This window comes from Xyrauchen texanus, chromosome 48, assembly GCF_025860055.1.
Source record: "Xyrauchen texanus isolate HMW12.3.18 chromosome 48, RBS_HiC_50CHRs, whole genome shotgun sequence".
Classification (NCBI taxonomy): Eukaryota; Metazoa; Chordata; class Actinopteri; order Cypriniformes; family Catostomidae; genus Xyrauchen; species Xyrauchen texanus.
In genome coordinates, this window is record NC_068323.1 from 20,604,674 (window position 1) to 20,631,812 (window position 27,139).

Sequence of the window (27,139 nt, forward strand, 5' to 3'; positions counted from 1 at the left end):
ACCTGTCCGTCTCTCAACAGAACATCTTTTTATTTATATTTTTCTTCCTTCTGCCCCCCCTTGTAGTCCCTATCAGTACAGTTCCCACAGCCACAATGTAACATTTGTGCAATGTTTAAAGATGTATTTATTTATATAGGATCCATGTCTTTTTGTGTTTCATGAAAAAAAAAGAAAAAAGAATAAGATGACATGATGAAATGGATGAAGAAATCCCTTAATATTGCTCCTGCAAAGTTTATTCATTTAAGGTTAGGGTTAGTTTTACGTGTGTGTGTGTGTGTGTGTGTGTGAGTGTGTGTGTATACACAACAGATAGTTCCGGTCCTCGAATCTGAGACGTTCCATGAGCACTGATGGTCTGACACCATCAGCACTCGGACACTTCACTGTGTGTATTACTCCACTTGTGTTTGTTGTCCTAATCTAAATTATAAGAGCAGTGCATATGTATTAAGAGCTAATGTAGGCTGTCTCTTTTTACATTACATATGTTAGCCAGCAGGTGGTGGCAAAAGATCATTTTTGTGTGTAATATGAGCCAGTTGGTGATGTGAAGTGAATCCGTTAGTCATTGTTTACATAGAACAGCACTCCGTGATCGCTCATATTAAAGCTAGTTAATAGCTTTAAGCGGCTTTAAATAAACATCTTCAGCATTAAGGCTCATCACAGCTGAGTGACTCAACAGACTGATTGATTACAGAACTGGAGGCGCTTACCTCTTACTGGAGTTTCCACATTGAATAAATACTGTTTAAAATGGCGGAGGACATTGCGGTTTCTATAGGGAATGACTCTTGCGCACCGGCTACTATGAAATAGAGAGGAAGAACCCCACTTGGATGGCTATTTTACCACTGAGAAAGCTGAACTTCAGAAAGCTGACAGCATCTCTGCTTGGGTGTGGCACATGCTCCATCTATCTCTCTCGCTCTCTCTCTCTCTCTCTCTCTCTCTCTCTCTCACACACACACACTCATGCTTGTTTATCAAATAACTTGTTCGAAACAACACAAGCCATGATACTATTTCTGAAGTGACTACTAACGAAGGCTTGGACGCATCATTTGTTTTGAACCAGCAACTACAGATTCTGATCGGTCGCGTAAGAAAGCAGTTCCATGCACAAATATAAAGCAAATATATAAGCAATATCACACTCGCAATCATGCTATATGGCCCTAAATCAGCACTGCTGTGATTACCTATGGCACTCAGCCTGCGGCTGAATCATAGCAGTGCTGATATAGGGCCATATAGCACTCTAAATATATACTGAATATATATTAAGCCATTTTTTACAATTGCCATGTTTTTGTTTTTTGCAGTTTTGCTAAAGATTTGCAGACAATAATAGAATAATTTAGGCCTGATGGCAAAAAAAGTAAATTTTAATTGTATTATTATTAATAATAATAAACCTTCATACGCCAAACACTGTCTGTTAAGTCATTGACTGACTGAGCAACGGAAGTTTGGACACAGCCGCAGTTTAAATAATCAGGTTCCTGATGAAACTCTACATTCACACGAAACTTATATAATGCAAAACTAGCATCATGTCCTAAACATACTCTGCCTACATTTGTTCAAAAACATGGAACCCTTCAGCTGTAGATGGGGATTTTTTCTGACAACTGCAGGGTCTGTTTGATTTGTATATGCATTAATGTATACGCTGGCAGACTGCCATTACAAATAAAAAATACATCATCTGCTGCCAAGGAGGATGCTGGGGAAAATCTTTGGAAATACTTTTTGCTGATATTAGGAGAGATGAAGTAAAAATAATTAATAAATGAAGGGGATGTATCCAAGGAGGCCATCCAATATTAATATGCAATCTTGTTATTTATTTATTTTATCTTTCAAAGAAGGGAACTGTAATCAACATCGGAAAGTGAAGACAATGTTTCACCATCTGGTTTGATTGAGGTCCTGGAAGGGGCTGTTGATTGGACATTAGCCAATGAAGGATTATGAATGAATGAATAAACATTACATTTATATAGCGCTTTTTCTGACACTACACTCAAAGCACTTTACACAGTGAACAGGGGACTCTCCTCAACCACCACCAGTGTGCAGATTCCATCTGGATGATGCGTCAGCAGCCATAGTGCGCCAGTGCGCTCACCACACAGAGAGTGGAGTTATAGAGCCAATTAGTTGATGGGGATTATTAGAAGGCCATGATTGAGAAGAGCCAATGGGGGGAATTTAGCCAGGACACCGGGGTTACACCCCTACTCTTTACGAGACGTGCCCTGGGATTTTTAATGACCACAGAGAGTCAGGATGTCGGTTTAACGTCTCATCCAAAAGACAGTGCCTTTTTACAGTACAGTGTCCCCATCACTATTCTGGGGCATTAGGACCAACTCAGAGTGCAGGGTGAGCACCCCCTACTGGCCTCCCTAATACCTCATCTAGCAGCAACCTTAGTTTTCCCCAAGAGGTTTTCCCCAAGTTGATTTTCCACGCCTTTCAAAATAATAGATGGCAGTCATGGAATTAGATTGAATTTATTTTTAATAAATTAAAAATAAATAAACAATACTAGGAGAAAAGCATCAGTGTTCTTTTTTGGAACACTAACATAGCCCAATTCTATAAAATTATTGTTTAGCTTACTTTATAGGCCAATTCTATTGAAATATTGTTTAACTTAAAAAAATAAAAAAAGTTAAAGTTATATTGTTAGGCCTATACACTTGCCTTTTTTTCACCCAGTTTGGAATGCCCAATTTCCAATGCGCATTTAAGTCCTTGTGGTCGTGTAGTTGACTTGCCTCAATCCGGGTGGCGGAGGACGAATGCTGGGTACAACTACAGTATCGCCTTCCAAAACGGTCAGAAATCTAGGGGTAACCATCGATAACAAGCTAAATTTCACAGTCTACATCTCAAAGACTGCAAGATCATGTAGATTTACATTTTATAATATCAGGAAGATAAGACCCTTCCTCTCTGAACATGTCACACAACTGCTTGTTCAGTCACTTGTCATAACTAGACTGGACTACTGTAACTCTCTGATTGCAGGCCTCACTGCATGAGCAATTAGACCTCTGCAAGTGATCCAGAATGCAGCAGCACATCAGCGTCTGGTCTTTAATGAACCAAAGAGAGCACATGTTACACCACTCTTTGTCTCTCTCCACTGGCTGCCGGCTGATGCACGTATTAAATTCAAGGCTCTGATGCTGGCATACAAAACAGTCACTGGGTCTGCTCCAGCATAACTAAAATTATTTCTGCAGAACTACACGCCCACCAGAAGCCTGCAGTCGGCTAAGGAACATTGTCTTGTCGTACCAACACAAAGAAGCACAATAAACAATAAGATAGTAGATGTGTTAGTCTTACCAAAAAACATAATGTTGTTCACCATGACCCTCTGTCATTCATTCAACTATTGTTACTGTATTGTTTTGTCACCTTAGAGGCCATAAAAGGACTAGAAGAGGATGATTATTTACCAGAATCCATTTTCTAGCTTTCAACCTCCAAGATCTGCTCTGCTTTATAAATACATATCACAGCACAGTGTTTTCTCACTACACAAAACCAAAGCACTGTGGAGGGCCCTCTATCTTCAGAGCAACCACTGTATTTGCTATTCATTTTTAATGTGACACCTACTGTATATGAATGGCGTACTGACAAAAGAGCGCAAAAGGGATTGCCACATTTAAACTGCCCTGGCTCCGTATATATTCCATTTTCATTCCTCATCGTCATTAATACAAATTCCTTAATCAAGTGTTGCAGGCTTTGAACCAAACCAACCATCTTTGAGATGAATCACAACATTACAAAGTTTAATGAAGTGGTACTATGTACTATGATTCTGGCTAATGTTTCAAAAGCAACCATCATTTGGCCAAATTATAACTTTGAACATTTCGATGTAATGATTTCTCTTTTTATATTGATATTGTCATTGTCCTATTCATTGTTCACTTTAACAGTGAGTTAAATGCTCTTTCCAAATGCATAGTGGTTTGCAAAACACTAACTCAAGAAGCCAAGTGTCCTCTCTGGAGAGATGTACCTCCTTGCTTGTGTTATTCTAAACACTGCCAGACACTACCAGTCCAAACTGCATATGATCAATAAATTATGTCCTTTGAAACTGCAGCATGAATTTCTCTCTTTGAATACAGCAGACAGTCCAAATACTTCAGTTTAAAGTGCTGCATTGACCATCTCATCAGTAGACGATAACCATAATTTCCTAAACAGTAAAGTATGGGCCAGTTTCTGGAATGTAAAGGCTACCCACCCCACCCACTGACATTCTTGCAAAACTTTACAAATTGCAGAAAGAAGTTCAAAATTGTAAAATAACTACATTTTCTGAAGAAAATGTGCATGGTGCCAGGGGGTTTTATGCATGCATGAGTTGAGGTATCATTCATATCCATAGCATAAATATTGCAAGACATTGGAGCATACACACTAGAGAAAGCTTTGCCAGATCATTTGATGTAAAAGAATGCGAAAGACATAGGGGTTGGGAACCGAGAACGGTTTCTTATTCAAAAGGTTCATTTCTAAAATAAGTACTGAAACCAAATGATTTCCAATCATTTCATTTCCGATGACAGTTCTCGAATGTGCATTCTTCAGTCAATGCGGTCGCAACAATGTGGTTAAATACTTTACTAACCTAGGCTTTTCTAGGCTACCATTCAGTGGCACTGCAACAGCTCCAATGAATCAGCAGCGCAAAATAACAGCTGTGACCATTGTAGATTTATTCCCAAACGAATGACACTTATGAGCCAGTTTTTTTTAATCTACAGTGGAAATATACAGCACAATAAGGATAGTGTAGTTCCCTGAACGTATGACTCTTATGAGTCGGTTCTTTTAAATCTAGTCCACAAAACATACAGCACTTCCTACTGAATGAATGAATTTAGCCATTCAAAACTTACTGAATCACAAGTTAATTTTGTCTTACTTAAATTGAACCATTTCTGGATGGTTGGTGAATTGAGAATGTGTGGTTTAAGATACACATTATGAGATTTGTTGTAAATTGTGGTATTTTATAAAAATGTATGAATAAAACAACTTAAAAAATTATTGAACTTAATAATACAACTATGAACCTATAATTAAATATATAAAAGTCTATGTAAACACCACTTGTTAATATGATCATTTAATTTGATCTTTTGGCAACAGACTGCTGAGGGCAGTAATTCCGATAAGAATTTCTTATTTTCAAATGTTCCCTCCACATAAGTACTAAAAGAGTCATTAATTGAACCGCTGAGGAACTGGAATCGTCAAGAGGAATTGGAATCATTAATTTCCTAAGGATTCCCATCTTTAGTAAGATCCATTTGAGGGGCCATGAGGGCACTGATAGAGCAGCGTCATCTTAAATTCAAGCAGTAACATGACATTTTATTTCCGAAAGCACATTTTGACTCGACTCTCTGAAAGTCTCATTGTTCAACAGATGCCTACGTCAGAGTGTGTTGCAGCAAACGTTGAAATGTTCTCATGCATGACAGAGCGGGGGTGGTGGTGGAAGGTCCTCTTTGGCTAAACAGCATGACTACAACGCCAATATTAGTAATCTATATGTAATACAAGTCTCATTTTAAGTAAGTAAACTATGAAGTTAAATCTGTTGTAAAACTCAAGGTCTTGTACATTTGAATTTGAGAACTTGTACAATAAATATTTGTATTTGATGTTAACACTTCTGAAAAAATCTGAAGTTGAATGTTGCAATCTGCACTAAAAGACAATAATCAAAAACCTGTGTTTTGAATTACAGACAAATAGTCACAAATGTGTAAAATGACATTCATATAAATACAACGACAGACATATTAACTTTTGTACTTTAATTCACTTTTGCAGAACAATCACAAATCGACAGTTACAACCTTTCAAATCTGCTACTCCAACTTAAAATCGTCCCATCTTGACTTTTGCAACAACTTTTGAGATAAACCTGTAGCAAAACTCACTTGTAAAACCAGATGCGTGAGAGCAGGCTACCGGTTGTTGGGTGGATGCGGGGCCAATGAAGTTGTAACCAATCAAAGAGTTGGAACAGCTGATGCTGGACTAACCAAAATGGATAATCTTAAAACGTGATGATGTCAAGCAACAACACCAGCACAGTTTTTTTTGTAAAAAAACAAGTCCTGTGTCTTGTAAAATAACTTGACTATTAAATTATTAAGAATTTAATTTATCATGTAACACATCAAATGAGACAATTTAATCACGTTGATCAACAAAACATTTGATGCCGACAGACCGCACATGTCATGTCTAAGGATGACAATGGGAGAATTCTCCAAAGAAATGTTTCTGCATGATGTTTACATTCGGTAAAACTGCATGGGATGCAACAATTTTGTCGGCTGTCATATGCCACGAGTTCCATGTTTCCATGAAAATATGAAATAGAGGTTAAGTATTGGTTAGGTACCCATAGGTACATGAGTGAAGAAAGAATCTCAATTATCACCAGAGATCTGTTGCAATTTTTTATTTTTATCTTTTCCAGATAAAATACTATTAATTATTGATGACGAGACAGCTGACAAATCCTTACATTTTCAGACTGCAGCGTTCTGCTACATTTCAGTCATTTTCTGAAATGTATTTATCTATCATTTTGTTGCTTAAGTACTTGGATGGAAAAAATTTCTTTATTTTTTGAAGTGTTATTTATTCCAAAATATTATCCTAATTTTCACATGAATGGGTAACTATATTAATCAAACTTGCTGACTATCTATAGACCATTTCAAGAATTTAAACAAAAACAAAAGAATTAGAACGGTCCAAATGTATTTTCGAATCCTTTCAACAAAGTCTCTTTTTCATGGCATGTCAGTCTACACGGCAGCCATCTTTGAAACGCTCTTGGGCAGTTCTGGCAGCTATTATTTGATGTAAACAAGTGTCATGAAGGTGCAGCTCCTATCTACTGGAATGGGAAATTCCAAAATGGTTGGTCAAGATTATGATAAAAGAACATATTTAAAATAAGCAGACAACACTGTGTGGCAGGGTGAGCAAGAGACGGACACAGTGGGTGAGGCTAAGGGTCAGGCCTCGGCGAGGCATTTATTTTAAATGTCCAAAACAAAGGGGAATCTAGGGCCTTTGTGGTGGAAAGGGCTATGTGAAGGAAGAGTACTGAAGACAGGGAAGGTCCAGGTGATAGTAGGTGGAGTCCTGGCTGCCGCGAAGCGCTCCCCTCTTTGGTCCAAAGCGCGTGGGTTGGCGGTTTCACTGGAGCGGCCTAGCTTTCCTGGGCCTTGGCACTTAAGGGGATTGACAGGAGATTTCTGGATCTAAAAGGTGATAGGCTATTTTACCTGTAAGGTGGGACTTCCTTTCTACATCCATTGACTGTTGGCTGCCATTGGACATTCCAATTTCTCCCATTCATATTAATAAAAGTGTCTAGTCTCTGCTAAATAGTCTCTGTGTTGACAAGCAGGAAATGTTCATGGAACAATGACGTCACTTGACATCACCAATGAACAGTCCTTAAAATGGTCTATTGAAGAATTGTCTATGCATTCTATTATAAGAGAGTGCAGTCCATATTAAGCCTGAGGGCAGGCATCTCCTTTAAAATCAATGGATTCACAGCATAAACTCTCGTGTGTAGACACCCTCATCCTTACGGTTAGGGGTTTGTGCAAGTCTACAATACCTCAATATGCACAATAGTAATATTGAAAGTGGTAGTAGTTTCCCTTAGCAAGCACCACTTACAATATAAAAGAAACAGTATATGCTGATGTTTTAAATGCACAAACAAGTTTATCTCAGGTAAAATTACCAGTTGTCGGACAGAACGTTGATTTGTTGGATCAATATTTCAAAACATGTTAACATGGGCGACGTTTTTAAATGCAAAATCATTACAGAGTGAATGTTCCTTTTTATAAAACGTGTGATGCAGCACCACAGGCTCCGGTGATCTTCTCGCTCACACAGGAAGCCCGTTTTCACCTGGGGCAGTGAGGTCTGTTTAGAAGCTATTCATTTCCTCACTCATTAGCGTAATGGAAGAAAACCCTGCTGTGAACACTGACAAAGGCAGATAGGTAGATGCATAGCACTTTGGGAGAATATTCCACTTCATTTGAGACAAATAATTTAACATCAGAAAACACACACACAAGTATGCTGCGAGATCATAATTAAACCCGAAGACCTGAAAGTACCTTCAATCTTTTGAAAGAACATTCCCACATAGTATAATTAGCAGTATTAATGTTGCTCGTGGGTTGCCAGGTTTGATCTATTCATATGTGTGTGTTTGTATGCTAATATATGTGTGTGCTTATGAAGAATGACTAGACTGAATATGTGATAAGCTCTTTCATATTGGCAATTAAATGTACCCCTGTGCTGCCTTATTTGTCATATTTAAATCCAATTAGGCCAGCTAGAATAATCTCAGGACATATTTATAAGCATTTATAACTTAAAAACAGCACACGTGGCCCTGACAGTGCAATTATGAACTCTCTTTAGCTAAGTAGGGGTTGGAAAGATAATCTCCCTCATTATTTTATTTCTGTTTTCAACGCAGATGTTCTCATATAATGTATTCTCCGGTGTGCAGGTGGCTTAACAACTTTCTCCTAAAGCATCTTTTTCTGAGAAGCACTCCATATATTCTGATGCAATTATGAACCTATAAACAAACGTCTTAAAGCTGTGTGTCATTTTTGGCTTGCCGTCTACTTTGTCTGTTTTTATGTACTGTTTTATCAGCTGTTTTATCTGTTAGATCTATGTTTGCCTTGTCTGTATTATGCGTATTGACGCTTTTGATTGGTGTCGAAGCGGTGCTGACTTATGACCAGGCAAACGTTAATCCAGATCAAATATTCTATGGAAACTCATCTTCTTGAATGCCCTGCTCTACACGATCACCACAATTTCAAATTCCTTCATCCCTCTGTGGAGTCTATAGATTGGCCGTCTTGCTGCACTCCGCTTTTTTATCAGTCGAGATTTAGACTTTCTGTTCCTGACGGAAACATGGGCTTCTCCTGGTGAGTCAACAATTGTTAATGAACATTGTCTGTCTGATTGCTGTTTTATAATTACCCCTAGGAGTATTGATAAGGGTGGCGGTGTGGCTATGGTTTTTAAGAACTTCATGAACTTCAAACACTTTCTGTCGGGTTGTTCTCTACATTCAAGCTTGAGTGTGTTCTAATGGAGTCTGCCTCTAAATTAATTATTTGTGCTCTGGTCTACAGACCTCCTAAGCTGGACAAAGACTTTATAGTAGAATTCTCTGAATTCTTATCTCTTATGGTCCCATTGTATGACTGTATGTTGTTGCTGGGGAATTTTAATATTCATATGTGTTGTCCTGGTAGACCTTTGGTTACTGAACTGAATAATGTTTTAATCAGCATATAATGAGCACGACTCATGTTCTTGGACATACTCTTGATCTATTTTGTCGTATGGAATTCCTGTTGATAATATTGTTATAGAAGATGCATGTTTTCAGATCATAGGCCCATTGTATTCAATATTACTGCTTATAGCCCTTTATCTACTGTCAAGCCTGTTGGCCATTATTCCCGTTTTATTAATTCTTCCACTATTACACATTTTTCTGAAAGCTATCAGGAAAATGCTTTTGAAACATTAATTTTAACTACTGCCCAAACCACATCTAGTCCTGATGAGTTAATTTTACTATTGTATTAATTCTGCTTAACAATCTTAGATTTTATTGCCCATCTGAATTATTTCCATTGGCTAAAAGAACATACCCGGTCTTTGAGGCAGACCTGCCCTAGAGCTGAGAGGAGATGGAAGAAAGACCGCCTTACTGTCTCTTATGAGATTTTTAAAGATAGTTTGAAGATCTTTCAGAACGTGTCAAAGTTGGCAAGAACAAATTACCTTTCAGAGTTAATTAATGCACATTCTAATAGACCTAACATTTTATTTTCAACTATGAATTTGGCAATATATACAAGCTGTCATTATGATGTCGCTTCTTCTAGGGTGATCTGTGACAAATTAATTCACTCGTTTTTCACCAATATTCCATTAGATTTAGTATTTAATTTGGTTATTGGTTCTGCTCTTTTCTCTGGTTTTCAGTATGTCTCTCTCTCTGATCTTAGTGACATGGTTAGTGATATGAGGCCAACTACCGCTCCAGGTAACATTTTAAAGAAAACCTTTGCAACTAATGGTCCGAGTATACAAATAATTATAAATTCTTCCCTAGAAAATGGTATTGTCCCAGGATGTTGTAAACATGCAGCTGTCCAACCTCTACTTAAGAAACCTGGTTTAGCTAAATATTGCTTGAATAATTATCGGCCTGTTTCCAAGCTGCCATTTCTGTCAAAGTTGTTAGAGAAAGTGGTGTTATCCCAATTAATTCCATTCTTAAAGTCAACAAACATTTTTGTACCTCTACAATCAGGTTTTACAGCTTATCAAAGCACAGAATCAGCTTTGCTGAAAGTGTTTAATGATCTACTGTCTATGGTTGTCTCTGGGAAAAATGCTATATTAATTATATATAAACCTTACTGCTGCTTTTTATACAGTGGGCTGGTATAAAGAGCACAGCACTACAGTGGATTAAATCTTATCTTACAGATAGGGTTTTTTCTGTCACTATGAATAGTTTCTCTCCATCTGTAGCTCCTGTTCTCTGTGGCATTCCACAGGGATCCATTCTGGGGCCAATTCTTTTCATTTGAATATGCTCCCTCTTGGAAATATTATTAGGAGACACAATATCTTGTTTCATCTTTACGCTGATGACACAGCTTTATCTGCCATTGAAATCAGGAGATTCTGTTCAACATCTCTTGGAATGTATTGAAGACATAAAAAAGTGGTTATCGAGTAACCTTCTCCAGCTAAATAATGATAAGACTGAAATTATTATTTTTGGTTCTGCTGAATCTAGAAGCATTCTTGCTAATGAGCTTAGCCAATATTTCCCCAATGTTAACTCGCATGTAAGGAATCTTGGTGTCATTATAGATTCTGACTTGGGCTTAGTCTGTCGTGAAAAATTGTTTTTATAAGTTACGAATGATTACTAAATTTAAATCAGCTTTATCTTTTTAAGACCTGGAGACTGTTATTCATGTCTTTATTACCTCTCAATTGGATTATTGTAATTCCCTTTATTTTGGTCTTCCTCAATCTTCTATTTTCCATCTTCAATTGGTTCAAAATGCTGTGGCCAGATTTTTGATATCATCTAGAAAATGTGATAATATTACCCCAATCCTGTCCTCTCTGCACTGGCTTCCTGTTTATTTCAGGATACAATTTAAAATACTGTTGTTTGTTTTTAAAGCTCTTAATGACCAGGCCCCATCATATATTAGTTATTTAATACAGCCATACTTACCTACTAGGTCTTTAAGATCTGCTGAAAAACTATTATTGCATATTCCTCGTCACGTTTTATACGTAAGGGTGATAGAGCCTTTGCAGTTGCTGCCCCTAGGCTATGGAATCAGCTACCACTGGACATTAGACTTTATCACTGTCTATTTTTAAATGCAGGCTTAAAACACACTTGTGTTCTTTAGCATTTTGCAGTATTAATTTAGATTGTCTTGTCACATTTTATTGTATGTATTTGTTTTATTTTTCTGTTCAGCACTTTTTTTCAGCTTTGCTGTGTTTGAGTGTGCTTTAGAATTTTTTTTTTTACTTACTTAGACAAACAGACAATGTGACATTAACAATACCTGACAAAGGACCATGGCAAACATGATGGTTTAAATACATGGACAAGGGTACCAAGATAACCAATGAACAGACCGAACTATAAACAAGATAACAAGACTAATGAACTTAAACAAATGACAAACTAGAAAAACAGGAATATAAAACAGGAAATCACATGACATGAAACACATGACTATAGAACGGGAACTAGACTTCCAAAATAAAAGACATGAACACAAAACATGAACATGAGTGGTTGTGACATGGCATGGAGCAGACTCAGATGTGGTTGTGACATGGCATGGAGCAGACTCAGATGTGGGTGTGACATGGCATGGAGCAAACTCAGGCATGGTTGTGACATGGCATGGAGCAAACCAAGGCATGGCTGTGACATTGCATGATGCAGACTCAGGATCTGGGGCAGAAGATGTCGCAAGGGACCCTGGCTCGGCGACCATGACATGGGACAATGGCTCGGCGACCATAATGTGGGACCCTGACTCGGTCACCATGACGTGGGGCTCTGGCTCGTCGGCCATGACGTGGGGCTCTGGCTCATTGGCCATGATATGGGTCTCTGACTCATCGACTATGACGTGGGGCTCTGGCTCATCGAGCATGAAGTGGGGCTCTGGCTCATCGACCATGATGTGGGTTCACTGGCTTGGCGGCCGTGATGGGGAACTCTGGCTTGGCGGCCATTATGGGGAACTCTGGCTTGGCGGCCACTATAGGAGTGCCTAGTTCATTGTCAACCTCTCCTATAGTGAAACAAGGACCACTCATCTACAGGGCAAAATCGAGGTATTGCACAAGCCATGAAGGTATTTTGACCACCAGGAATCAGAGAGAACACCAGCTCATTCAAGCCTACCCGGAAGAAGTTTTCCTGGTTGGCCAAAGCGCAGATGTCTTCTACGTATTCCTTCAGGGGACGATTCCCCTGATGTAGTCACATAACTGAACTGCTGGGTCCATAGTGTGGGTCAAGTATTCTGTCACATGTGCTGGCAATGATAGGCAGATGAAGACGATGATGATGTGAAGAACCCAAGTGCAGTTTAAGGGTAACAAGACAACCAATGAACAGAAAGAACTATAAACAGAATAACAAGACTAATAAACTTGAAACAATGACAAACTAGAACAGCTAATGAGTTAACAAGACTATAAACCAATAAAACAAGACACATGAACATGGAGGGAATCAGGATATCACATGACCAGAAAATAAATGACTATAAAAAAGGAAATCACATGACATGAAACACATGACTATAGAATGGTAACTAGACTTCCAAAATAAATGACATGAAAACAAAAAATGAACAAAAACACATTAAACGTGACAATTTTCACATACAAATGAGCTTGCAATTTTTGCAAAGCACAATTGTTTAAATTAAGCCCAAGTCTTAAAATTTGCTGCATAACTCAATCTACACTGTGCTCCGGGCATGCATATTACTTCAAATTATGAAGCTTGTTAAGAAGGGGTGTGCCATTACTAAAGCTCCCCTGCAAATGATGCAGTGCATTGTTTGAATGTTTGGGTAAACCTGTTGTATACAATGGATCTGGCGCATCATTGGTGCTGCATTGTCCGTTCATGCAAGTGTGACGAGTGGTTGCAGTTTCGAGACACAAGCTCAAGTTGATTTACGAATAAGAGTCCGACTACGCCACCCTAGGAGTTAACCCCAGGGAAAAATACTCAAACATTGAGTAAAGCACACACAGGTTCGGTTCCCTCATAAAATTAGACAGGAGAGATGTGAGTACAATACAAAAATACAAATGTTTATTTATACAAAAGTGATTAAAAATGTTGGACACTTAAGATCCACATCAAACACTGACAACCCCACTTCAGATCAAAGAAACACACAAGACAAAATAGCCATTATATATATATAACTGTAAAGCAAATACCCAATGACAGGAATCACTGTGGAGTTCGGTTTTACAGGGCACACGTTCATGCGCACACACACCCGTGCAGTTGAATCACACCATCACACACAAAGTGTACACTGCACACGATAAAGAAGAACCACCACCACAAGTAAAAGCACTCCGGCCGTGGAACCCCAGTTCCTGCAGTAAAAAATAAGAACAAAAACAGAAACTATAAAAATGAACATGGCAATAGAGACATTCCCAATAAAGCAAAGATAAGAAGGAAAAAAACAGTAACCAAAAAGGATCAAATAGTTGGTTTTGAGATTATTACAAAGCAATTTCAACTTAGCAGATTTTTACACACGCAAATGGGATGACATTAATGGGTGGCAATCACATGGATCCAGAGCTATAACCACCTGTTATATATGGACAGTTTCAATAAAGTAAAAGAAAAGAATTAAATCAAAGAAACAAAACAAGAAATATGAAGCAGGGCACTAAAACGACACGATAAGAATCAAACGAGCAGTCCCCTTGTTAAAATGATGAATCGCGTCAGCGCGGCTGTATCAACCGCAGCGCTTTAACAGCGTGAACAGCAACAAACAAATCACGGCAGAGAACGAGAAGTCCCCTTCTGGTTATAGTGATGATCGCGTCAACGCGGCTGTATCAACCGCAGCGCTTTAACAGCGTGAGCAGCAACAAACAAATCACGGCAGAGAACGAGAGGGAGAATCCTAAAATGACAAGAGAAGATGTTACCAATCCTCATCCGATCACAATCATGGTTGCATTTAAACACTTACCATCCGGATATCATGTCAGGTAGCATGCTTTATAGCCACAGATTAGTCACAGTCATGCCCACCAATAGCACAATGGGATACAGGGAATCACACCTATTTTAGTACGCAAAAAGAGTGTTAAACCCACACAGCCACACCAGCACTACATAATGAGCACTTCACAATAAACATACCTGCTAGACGAGCAATAAGCACATACACCAGACAGCGCGAATGGGCACAGCACCAACACGTAAAGCTGCACTACGATTAACAGAGACGATTCCACATTATACACACCACAACAATCCCCAGAAATCATTACAACAAAAACTATTACAACATAGCGTGCTTACCTACAGTCACCGTCGGCACGAACAAACAAACGGGGAAAACAGACGTGACGCATCCCGGGTGACAACCAATCAGCCTTTAAATAGAAAACACCGCTTGCTGATAGGCCAATATTGCCGTCAATCACCTAATCCCGTTACACAAGCAAGCAAATTTGCCAGTTCAACAAGTGCTCAACGGAAAGACTTAAAAACATTGAAAATTTCCTCACCCATGATTTTAAACAACAGTAGCTTGCAGAACCTAAAATGGTTGTCTATCAATAATGTCTTTGTAGATATCAATTTCAACCAGGTACGATTCTTTATGTCAGTTGACTCGTCCAATTGTACAGCAATACATGTGGCCCATTTTAACTGTCCCACACTTGATTCTCAACATATTGGCCATATTATGTGACATTTTCTTTTATAGGACAAAGTCAAATGTCAAATTATAGTTATACACTGAACAGTATATATACAGTATAAGCCCTTTGCAGTTGCAGCACAGAACCCTAGGGGTCTGTATATACAGTAGCTGGTTGCAGACTGATCACACTGTGACAGTGTGAATTCTGTGACAGTAGGTCAAAAGTTCTGCAGCTGAATTTGAAATTCAAATGTGCAAGCTCCAGTTTTCTGGAGAACAATCCACAGAGTAGCATCAAAAGTGAATATTTTTTTATTTTTTATTGTAAATTATGGAATACAGTCAACAGAAATGCATATTTAATTAACCATATGCCCTAACCCCAACACTAACCCTAACTTTCAATGGAGTGGACATTTAATCTTAGAGGAAAAATGGAACCCCCAAAGCATTCTCACCATTGTTTTTGTGAATGTCATTACTTAGTTTCCATGGGACCAGATCCTGTGGATACATTCGGAAGCAAACATGCCGATTTCCCATTTGATCATGTTGCTGATTGAGAAACACATACTTAGCATCATGGTTGCGAGTTTTGTAGGAGAAGCACCACTCTGTCTCAGCTGGAACTTCTACACTGGCAATAATCAAAAATAATGACAAAAAGGTCCTATGTAGAACATCTGTTAAATAATAGTGCTCAAAGAGAGATGTCTCTATAGTCCTATTATGTGCAGTGATGACATTCTTCACCTTTCCAATATTGCAAATAGACAGATATGTTTGTGGCTATACTGATTGTCGCTATACTGTCACAAACCAGACAGCCCAGGAATGATAGAGAATTCTTTCTGGTCTATAATGCAAAAGCAGCCATGTGCAAAATCAGCTTCTTCTTTGATGCAAAACACACTTCACAATGATATTTCATATTGAATCAACTAGCATTACACATTTTCTTTCAGCCTTGTCTTAAAGGTCTAATGGAAAAATGATTTTATTGAAGTCATCGACATAAATAGCACTCATTGGGTCATCGACAGCATTGAGAAAATTGATGCTTAAATGGCAATAATAAAATGCAACTAACCATAGATAGACAAATAAACAGGCTTATCAACTTTTGAAAGGGAAGAGAAAACACCTCGAATATCATTTTGTTCTTGTTGGTGAAGTCAAAAGATTTGCGTCCAATCAAACTCTATGGTATTTCACTACCCAATTTTGGTTCACAACCCACCAGTTGAGAACTATTGTTTTGGGTCGCCACTTGATGTCCAATGTAAATTATGGGACATGAAGAAAACTATTAGATTTCTTTATGAAAAAAAAAAACCATAGTCAAGGAAGGTTCAAGTCTCCCTATAAAACTCTGATATATTTATTAATGGATGTTTCCAGCAGGCCAATTCACCATGGAGACCTGTTCATAGAAAAAGTTTTAGTCAATACGTAACAGTACAATAGGACACTAGTTTCTATGCAACATACAAGGTTGAGAGGGGCATTACTCTGTATGTGATCTGATTTTACTAGATATTTTCAGGTTTACAATGCAAACATTAAACTTAACAAACCAATAAAGAGATCCCATTGACCTTACGAGAGCATTGCTACAGCATAAAGCTTGCCACTGATGTTTACGAGCCAAACTCAACCTGAGACAACTGTAGAGTCGCTTGGGCATTAGTGATTCAAGGTTGCACTTTATTAGAGCGCTTAGTGCCACCATTGCTGGCCGGACTGCTTAGACAGCAAGTTTAGATAATTTTCATCATTTATCATCTTTCTGCCAAGACTTGAAAAGGACATTGTCTTCCGGGTTTTGGGGCCACAACCTGAACATCTCTATTCTCAAGTGCAATTGACTGCAATGTATCCCAAAATGCTTTTACTTTGCTTAGCATTCCAAACCATTCCCATATTCCTGTACACATCATTCTAGACAGGGAATGGGGGTTTTGGGAGGAATAAAGTGGGGGCAGTCTGCATATTGCTCATCAAATGATACCAGAGGATTGTTTCAATGTCCCTTGGGTTATCTCCTTTTGTTCATAAAACGCCTTTTAGGTTCATATAAGTCAGCTCTCAATGGAGTGAATGGACTCAAAGTCTAACTGTCAGCTTGACATGTCAGTAATCAGCAAAAGTCTCAGCTCTGGGTTTTTGAACCGAAATGAATGTCTGTCTCCCATGCTGTAATAAAACCACGAGGAAGGCTGCTTAGCGAGATTGTGATTATATACTGACAAGACTGCTTAAAGTTTTTCCATGGCATTGAAACTGAAGGACGAAGGTTAGAACGAATTGGCTGAGATGAATTTGTTTATGTAGTTCACCTTTGCTCCTCTAGGGGGAGCTATGTCATTGTTAAAATGGGCTTCCAATGCCTCCCATCACCTGTGTGAAACTGAGTACACAGAATTCATCCTTTTTACTCTGATACATCATTCCTTGGTTTACTTGTCTTTTTGTTATATTAAAATGTGTCTTTTTATTGAAAAAAGAGAGCAAATAAAACAAAACGTCCTTGAAATGTTTAACGGTGAACAAGACATTTTGTGAACTGTGTTAAAAACAGAGACCTTCTCGTTCAAGAGGGCGCTCATTATTTGGCTTCTGCTAAGACTGTCATTTCTTCAGTCTGGCAGACTGCAGTGGGAGCTGCCATGATTGGCTTTCCCCCATCAACAGACGGACATATTACTACAGTATAGCATCAAGCATGGCTATCCAGATCACAGCTATGACTCATTCTGAACTGGCCATCAGCTCTCACTGGCCTTGTTATATTTATTTATTTATTTATTTATTTTTGCATGTACTTTTCATTTAAAATCATTTTTAATCAACAATTTGGCCTTGCCTTCCTGTTAAAATAATAAATAAGCTTAAAACAAGAAACTTTTACATGAAGTAAAATTAGGTAACACTTTACATTAATACTCCATATGTTCAGTGATTATAAAGTGATTAACTAATTAGGACTGATATGTCATTTACAAATGCATCATAAAACATTAACATGTGTGTGGAGCGGAGGGGGGCGGGGCCGGGTCAGAATATCGCATGCCCGGTCCCCAATCGGCCTGATGAGGCGTGCGAGGGATAAAGGCAGCCGGTGACGATGGTTCGAGAGAGAGAGAGAATTACGGGCATGTCCGTCGTGTGTGTTTGTTTATGTTTGTGCTTTTGGTTTTGAGTTTAATTAAATTATTATTTATATTGAAAAGCCGGTTCTCGCCTCCTCCTTGCCCATCTTAACCCCCTTACAATGTGGTTATAACAAAAAAAAAAATAATTAAAATAAAATGTGACTTTAATGCACTACCTGCCAAATAGTGAGCCATTTTACCTCACATGTTATAAATGCTTAATAATATTTATGCAAAATTAGTAACCTATGAAAATGTACCTTAACATAAATTGGACAGATGTAAATCAACATTAGAAACCAGTATATTAATCACTTTAATCATTTATTTTTTATTCATTGTGGCATAAATTATGCATAAGGGCATCTTCTGCGTTTTTTTTTTTTTTATTAAAATAAGTATTAATTAAGTTTAATAAGCATTTATAACATGTAAGTTAAAATGTTCACTGTTTGGTAATTATTGGAATGAAAGTTGATCTTTTTATGCAAGTTCTAAGTGTCAGTATATGATGACAGGACTTTCATTTTTGAGTGAACTGTCACTTTCATTATATATTATTTAATATCTTACACAGTACTGCTTCTCAAGAAAAAGGTATATATTTTAATAATAATAAAAATAAAAAACAATTAAAGAAAGCATTTTTTCATTTCATGCTGACATGTGTCAGCCCCCTATACTGTGTAATTTGTCAAATGAGGAGAACCCCACTTTGTTTTGATATAAGTTCAATAGTCAGTGGCAACTTTTTAATTTGATCAGCTTAAGCCGGTTCTGTTGTTTCCAGTGGTTCAAAGCAGCAAGTGTTTGGTGTCTTTATGTTGACTCTGGGAGGCACATGTCATTTTGATTCCTGCCAGAACATGAATAAATAGAAACTCGGCTCGCGGCGTTTAATGTCTGTAAAAGCACAGCACGTTAAGAGCGCGCAGTAGGGCTAAATCAAACGGTTTCTGTGCTGGCATGTTTTGCTCCCATGTCAAGGCTGCTGAGACTGCTCTTGCAGTGCAGAGAGACAGAGAAAGGGGACCAGATATACAGAAAGAGGTATGGCAAGGTAATACACAAATGTGTATGGGCAAAATCATATTACATAGTATATAACAGTACACTGCAAAAAAAAACACATTAATTCTATCATAAAAAAAAATGTTTTGAACGAAATCAATTTACTTGAGAAGCATAATGACTATGGTACAGAGGACCTTAGAGGACAGAGAGGGAATTCCATCTGTGTTTCCTCACAGTACTTTTTGCGTTCCGTCACAGTGGCTTTATCCATCCTTTACAAAAATAATCAATGGTTTTACTACAGTAACCATAGTTCAACTATGCTTTTTTTTGTTGCAAAACAATAGTAACCTCAAAATGTACCATGCTTTAATTAAAAATCATAATAATATAATAATACATTTTTTTGAGAGCAAAAGTATTGTGAGGGAATGAAAAACTCATTGCGAGGGAATGCAAGCTACTGTGAGGAATACAAAACTATTGCACTTAAATGCCAAAAGAATGTCGTGATAGAATGCACAACTAATGCACAGGAATGCAAAACGTTTCGCGAGAGAACACGAAAAGTTCTGTGACTCAATTGCAACAGAATGCAAAACTTATTGCGAGGGAACACAATGCATTGAAATGTTATTCAGCAAATACACATATAATCATACAGTCCTACAGTATTGAATATAGCAAGCACTTCCTCACAGATCAGTTAAAACACACTTTACAGTGTAAAACTGTGGTTGATGTGGAATCGACTATATAACACTTGATGCATATCACTCTTATCTGCAATTTTTTTTATTTATCATCAGCATGTTTGTGCCTCTGCTGCAGTGTCTCTCAAATATGGAAGGAAGCTTGAAAAGGAGGGAGAAGATGAAATGGAGGAAAAAAAAGTGAGCGACATTTATTCTTGCAGCTCTTATTTTAATGAAATGCAAAAGTAATTCCCCAGTGAAAGAGGCAGTAATTGCCCAAACAGTGTTATAATGTGACAATCGTGGTAGAACAAAGTATGAAATTTCAGGGGATTTTAATCATGGTTAATTCTCGCAAGAAGCTTGACAAGTTATGATAATAAAAAAATCTTTGGAAAAATAGGGTTTTGTTAGCATGTCAGGGATTGTATTGCGGTTCTCATCTTGGTTGTGAATCCTCAGGGTTTGATAGCTACATTTAAAAGGCAATAAACTGTACAGAATACGGAATGAGTCATTTTTAATACCTACTCTATTCACTGTACAGACATGAGAATGTTACATGCAAATAAATAATTATAAATCATTCAGAACAAGGATGGAAGAAATGTTTTATGTGGTTCCACAACCAAGCAATCAACGCTTACCAAAGAGGCTTTTTCAGTATTCATTCTAATTTTTTAAAAGATTTAGCAGGGATTTTCATCTTCAGCGTTGGAGTCAAACTTTTAAATGAAACCATTCTGAATATTCATATTTCTGTACTAAATTGCACAGTTAACTGGTCCCTTAGCAGTCCTGGCGTAGGGGAAGTATAAGGCAGGCAATTAAAACTGTTGTTTAATGGCAGTGGACCGTTGGCATTTTGGTGCCCACAACATATGCGGCATAAAACATTCAGCTAAAATGTTAAATAAAAATGAATTATGGAAGGCAAAATTTCATTGGATTTGCCATGACAAAGTATCATTCTCTTCCAACCAAAGCGATAAAAAAAGAGTTAATGGCTATATTGCATAAAAGCAATCAATTATGCCTGACACGATGGTGAAGTGGCTAATTAAACACAAACCAGCTTCCAACTAAATTTAGAGTGCAAAAACTGAGTATAAGTGGTAGTACAGCTAGTGATACTCCCCAAAACTAGCAACTAGCCTAAGGCAGTGACATTGACCACATAGACACTGTAACCTTGATTTTTTGTAATCATGCCACAAATAAAATCTAAACCAAACTTCTATTAAGCCCAAAATATTCCTTTAAGACATCTTGATGTGCACAACACAGCCTACTACAATAATAAAATGCACCACAATGGAAGAAAACGTAACAGAGTCTTCATTTCAAACAGCTTAAGTGTTAGCTAATCATGATGCACCAAACCAAAATTCATTGAGTTTATCCATTAAACAGGATACTTTGTTGGTACTGTAAGCCTATCTTATTTTACATAATTGTTCAGTGTATTAGTGGTATACCAATATGACATTTGCAATGGTCTTACAAAACACTATTGATAAAGAAGAAATGCCATTAAAGACTAAACCAATTAATGCTAAAAGCTTTACACACAACAAACGGACAAGGTTGAGGCTCTGTAAAAATACTGGGCTTCATTCATGAACAATATAACTAATTTATGCATAACTTGCTTGTAAATAACATTCTTACACTATTATTGTCACATTCAATGCAGCATGACAAGTAATGTAAGAATGTTTGTTTATGTAAATTCATTGGTAAAGCCATGTTCATTTTCTACATACTAATACTTTGTTGCATTGCTTTATACATTTGCTTCATATTAGCATTTTCCCTGAGAAAGACATTTCAAAAGCAAGTCTAAACTTGGTTCCTGCGTATCCAGTTTGGAGATTCCACCTGTATGTGGTTTCACAGTTCATGTCCGAACTTTGAAAATATAGTGGGACATCAAAAGATGTCCCTGACGATTAAACTATCTATAGGTCATGGTTTATTTTTCAATTATTATTATTGTATTTAAAATTGTATTTATGATCTCATTTGTATTGGTATTTTTCACCTGTTGTCATATAGTCATTTTATAATCACTACAAAAGGTGCCAGAGAAAGAGTTGGAGAGAGTATAATGTTTATACTAATATTTGTAGTTTAATTTGTTCGTGTTTCAAAATCGACCCCTTACATTCCCTATAATTTAATGGAGCGAAAATCCCAAACCTGATGAGAATCACATTATAAAAGGATATAAAAGGAGATGGTCCAATTTTCTATAATTCTAATTTATTGCATACAGTCTATACAATAACAACTTCTCATGAACGTGCTGTTTTGTTTATATATCTGGTGCTTGAGAGAATGGACTATATTGGATGCAGATTGTTCAATAACCGGAGAAGAACCTAAGAAATAAACTGCACTTAACCCAGCCCATTAGCCCATTGTGCTAGCGATTTTGACAAACCCACTTGCGTGTAGATGTAGCGTATGCATGCACAAAAATCACAAAACTTCACTGACATGCCCATTTACTTTGCACTTATGACTTATGGCACTTAGCAACCTCTTAATAATAAGGCCCTAAATGTAAAAAAAATGAAAAAACATTGAAACATTTCAATTAAAACATTGAATAAAAAAAAAAGGTAGTCAAAAAACCTTTAAGAAGGTAGTTTATGTGTAAATCGGTATTTCTTTGTAAATCATTCATAAAAAACATTCTTACATGCATTTTTGCACACCAATTCAGTGCATTTATTTTTGAGAGAATAGATTTATTTCTAAATCGTTCGCATAATGATTCTGTTGTTCATTTTCAGACTGATCTCACCGTGGATTTGGCAACAGTAGGTCTGTGCTTACCAAAATTGGAACCACTGCCCCCAGTGGCAGAAGCTCTAAGTGTTTTTGGATATTTGGGCAATTGTGAGCTCTAGTTTATCGATGAAATGTCCACAAAGTGATCCCAAAAGTGAGTTGTAAAGTGATACAAGGAATACACATTTTATTAACTCATCCCCTAAACCCTTAACCTAACCATCTGTGGAATAACAACATAATCTTAGTGGGAAAATGGAACCTTCAAATCTCACACGCATAATCAATGGAAAATGACTTCCTGGTTTCAATGTGGGAACCTTGGTCTTTGAAGCTGCTCACTCAACACGCTATCAGTCAGGTCACATGATAAAGTAAACACACTTGAATTGATGGGTGATGGCACTGCTTGGCAGAATCGGGTGAATCAATGTCACAGTACTGGAACATTCGATAGCAACGTGTCGACTTCCCGTGTGATGTTGTATTATATGCATTCCACTGAAAGCAGCAATTTACGTAACAATTGTTTACTGATTAATTAACAGAAATGTGTAATGCATGTGTTTTTTGAATGAGAAACACTGTATGTGCTACTGGTTCACAGGAATGGTGAAAACAATTGGCTAAACAACCCTTGCATTGAATGAATCTCCCAAAAGATATTAGCCTCACTGGATTTCATGGACGTTGTTTTTAATAGCATCTTTCAGTCTTGTTATGTTGCATTGGATGTGGCTTCTTTTCTCATTGCTAGAGATCAGGTGGCCTCTTGTTTGTCATTCATGAATGTATTAAAGTTTCTATTAGAGTTGAATCAAAACCATCACTGTGTATTTTGCTCAGATTGTCCTGATATAACATTGATTTAAACCACGCATTGAGGCTGAGCCATCAATATCACATGACAGCGCTGAAAAAGAAAAAAGAAAAAAAGAGAATGCGAGAGAAGAAAAAGCATTCTAATTGCTATGCAAAAATGTCAAGCCAAACCTTTCCCAGCAGGGACCGAGCATTGCTCATAATCGATCCAAAGTCATCCTAATTTTTTCAGTCTGTTTAGTGTGCTTGCCAGCAGTTTGGAGCAGGTGTCTGCATGGAAGCGGTACATTTTTTTGTAATCATAAACATACAGAAACTCACAGGAGAGGAGAGATGTGGTACTCCAGATTCTTTTAACGTAAAGACAGAGGGGCATCTCACTAGGGGTTATGCCACTTAGTGTTTGGTATTTCATCGTAAAAACCTGTTTTTATTGAGTGCCTTTGCATGCACACCAATACGCTAAATCCGACAACACAAGAAAAATGCGTTCACATCAATCATCAGATTATTCTCTGGTTTTGACGTATGGACAAAACACAAAAACTGCATAAACCGCCAGAATGCACTTAAAGGTGGTTAATGCAAAAACTGAGGTAACGGGCAAAAATATATATATGTGCCAATTGTTTTTAAGGTTTTTACATGACTTAAGATAATACTTATTAACAACACTCACAATCCAGTCTTACCATGTACTATTTGTGCTGGTACATCGCAAGGCCTGTGTTTTAAATTTCAATCATTGCCGTTTTTAGAGCAACCATGTTATCTAAACTAGGTCCATTGTAGACCGCAGCTTATCCTACACGTGAGTAAATGTCAAAAGGGTTAGTGATATGTATTTTTTATATCTACAATTCAATTACCACTAGTGCAAATGCTAATTACTAAGATCAGTAATTACATTTTGCACAAGTACAATTTTGTAATCTTAATGTAATCTTTTTTACAACCTTTCTCATAGAAATACCCATTCTTGATATTAAAACCCAAATTTTAACTAGTAAAAAACATTATTACTTGCATGTCATTCAATCCTATTTAAAATACAATTATACATATCTACAATTAATTTTTACTGTTGTATATTTACTTACTATATAATTACAACAACTACAGTGATTACTAGGTACTAACCCTAAACCTAACCGCAACCCTAAACTTAACCCATATTAAGTACCTGTAGTTACCTAATATTACTCAGTACTTTCTTGGGTAAGTACACTGTAACAGTGGGGATTTCTTTAAGACTGCAAGGGAAGCTCAGCTTCCCCTATAATGTCAAAAAAATAATGGTCAAATATGTACTATTGTGTAAACAATTTATTGACTAAAAATGCGTTAGAACACGTTCATCTCGAAGACGAGTTCGTTCAGAATCAGCTACATTACATATAGCAGGTCGGCTGACTCGATTTACTTCTCATACATTCCCGTAGCGTCAGTGCATTTCCCTGTTGAAGCCGAGTGTCCATTGACTTCAATGGGGCTGCTATGAACAGTTTTTTCAGTGCTCCGAAAATAGACGGTCATTGGATAAATGCTGCGATTATGTCCCTCCCACGGACGCTCAGCGTCTCTGGGGGTGAATGAGGAGTGGGCTGGCCCGGACTCCGGGCTTCCGCGTGATGATTGGAGGATCTGTCGAAAGACTGCATCTCCTTTTGATTGACAGCGAATCTGTACTATAAGAAGTCACTGAAGCTATTTCGCGCTCAGTCCCATCGCGGATTTCTCAAGTGTAGTCGAAAGACAAACTGCTGCAACGTATTTCTTTATATTTGTTTGGTGAAATTGCTTGTCAATTTGCATAATACATTTCACACAATTATACACCACATTCCCTGTTTCAGTTTTACCAAGTTTAATATATTTTGTTTTAGAGCGTTCGTTCGTTCGTTCGTTCATTCATTCATTCATACAGTAGGCTAGGCTAGCGTTGTACGGGTTAAACTGCGCACGATGGCAGACGGTGCTAATATTGTCGACCTGATTTTGGTGAAGCCATTTGAAAGTCTTCCTTACGAGGAAAAAATTAGAATTAAACAGCAGGGCAGATCAACACCTAAGATTGATTTAGTGCAAAAAATAGGGTAAATAAGTTTTTAATGTAGGCCGAAAATGAGCTTTCCCTCTTTGAAAGACCAGCAGCCGCCACTGCACTGTAAGTATACTGAAGGTACACATACTGTAAAATAAAGTGCAACCTAACTAGTTAATGTCTTACTAATACAAATTCACATTTTACATATCAGCTATGTACTTCTTACTAGTAAGAATTTTGATATCAATAATGACAATGTTACAATGTAAATATCCATTTCAATATCACCAATTGAATTTAATTAGTACCAATGCTAGTTTCTTATATCTGTAAATGTATTTCAACATGTTGGTATTTAGATATGTGTTCAATTATTTAAATTATCAATAAATTAAAGGATGATTAAAGATAGACCCTTCTTACAAGTCTGAAATGCACATTGCTACTAGTAAAAAACAAAATAGTTTCTAAAATGTAGCATTTTCACTAGTTGTAATTCAAGTTTTGATATCAAGAATGGACATTTTTACTAGTAACAATGTATTATTAACATCATAAACAATCATTTTAACTAGTAAGTAGTACATTGGTGATATGTAATTAGTAAGAAATGAATGATGATGTTATTTTTAATATAAAGAATTAAGGCTTCTACAAGTGCAATTGCATTTAATGATATCAATAATTGCATTTTTACTAATAGTGATTCCGTTGCTGACAACAAAAATTAGCATTTTAATAAGTGAAAGCTGAATTGCAGCTATCTAAAATTCATATCATGCACATGATTAAATGTCAATTCAGCTTGCCATAGCACTATTTGCCAAGCATGATTAACATTGTGTTATTACCACCCGTGGAAAGCAGTCAGTAAATGAATTATATTTATAGAGACATTTATGTACATTTTCTAGTGATTATAGCAGCAATAATTCATCAAATGATGGAGAAGAGTGCTATAGCCACGTAAATATTCAGGCACACTTTGCAGCTCTGCTTACAGTCCTCGGTAGTTTCAGTTGACATGGTGCATTTGTAACACTCCAGAAATGGCCAATCAGATTCAAGCACAGCTTCTGGGATAGATAGAGTTGTTTTGGTCTGTCACAGCTCCACACAGATGCGTTCTCTCCTAAGGCTGTTTCACCACTGTCTTCTCACATCTTAACCACCTCCCTCGTTTTTTTGTTTTCCTCCAGCGCTTCTCAAAGGCGTAGCTCGAAGAGAGTTGCTAGTGCCATTATTATCAACCTACGTCTGTCTGTCTGGCTTGCTTCAGCTGGGAGACTGCAGGCAGTCCGCAACTGCCTCAGAATCCGGTCCACTGGGAGATGACATTACTGTTGCGGGGAGGAAAAACGTCCCTCTCTCTATCTCTTTATTTCTCCTGTCCTCTCACCCTTTCTATCACCAAGTTCTATAATTAGATTGCCCCCAGTCTTAGAGCCTGTGTAT

The 27,139-nt window shown here is 37.4% G+C and overlaps 1 protein-coding gene across 1 annotated transcript in view; it reads right to left on the bottom strand.

Moving 5' to 3' along the window:
• Window positions 1-26,816, bottom strand: part of LOC127639373 (poly(rC)-binding protein 4-like) — a 163,010-nt gene extending 136,194 nt beyond the window's left edge. The window contains exon 1 of the mRNA XM_052121340.1: window positions 26,686-26,816. The gene's annotated coding sequence lies outside the window, so the exon portion shown is untranslated. The remainder of the gene's footprint in view (window positions 1-26,685) is intronic.
• Window positions 26,817-27,139: the final 323 nt, after the last annotated feature.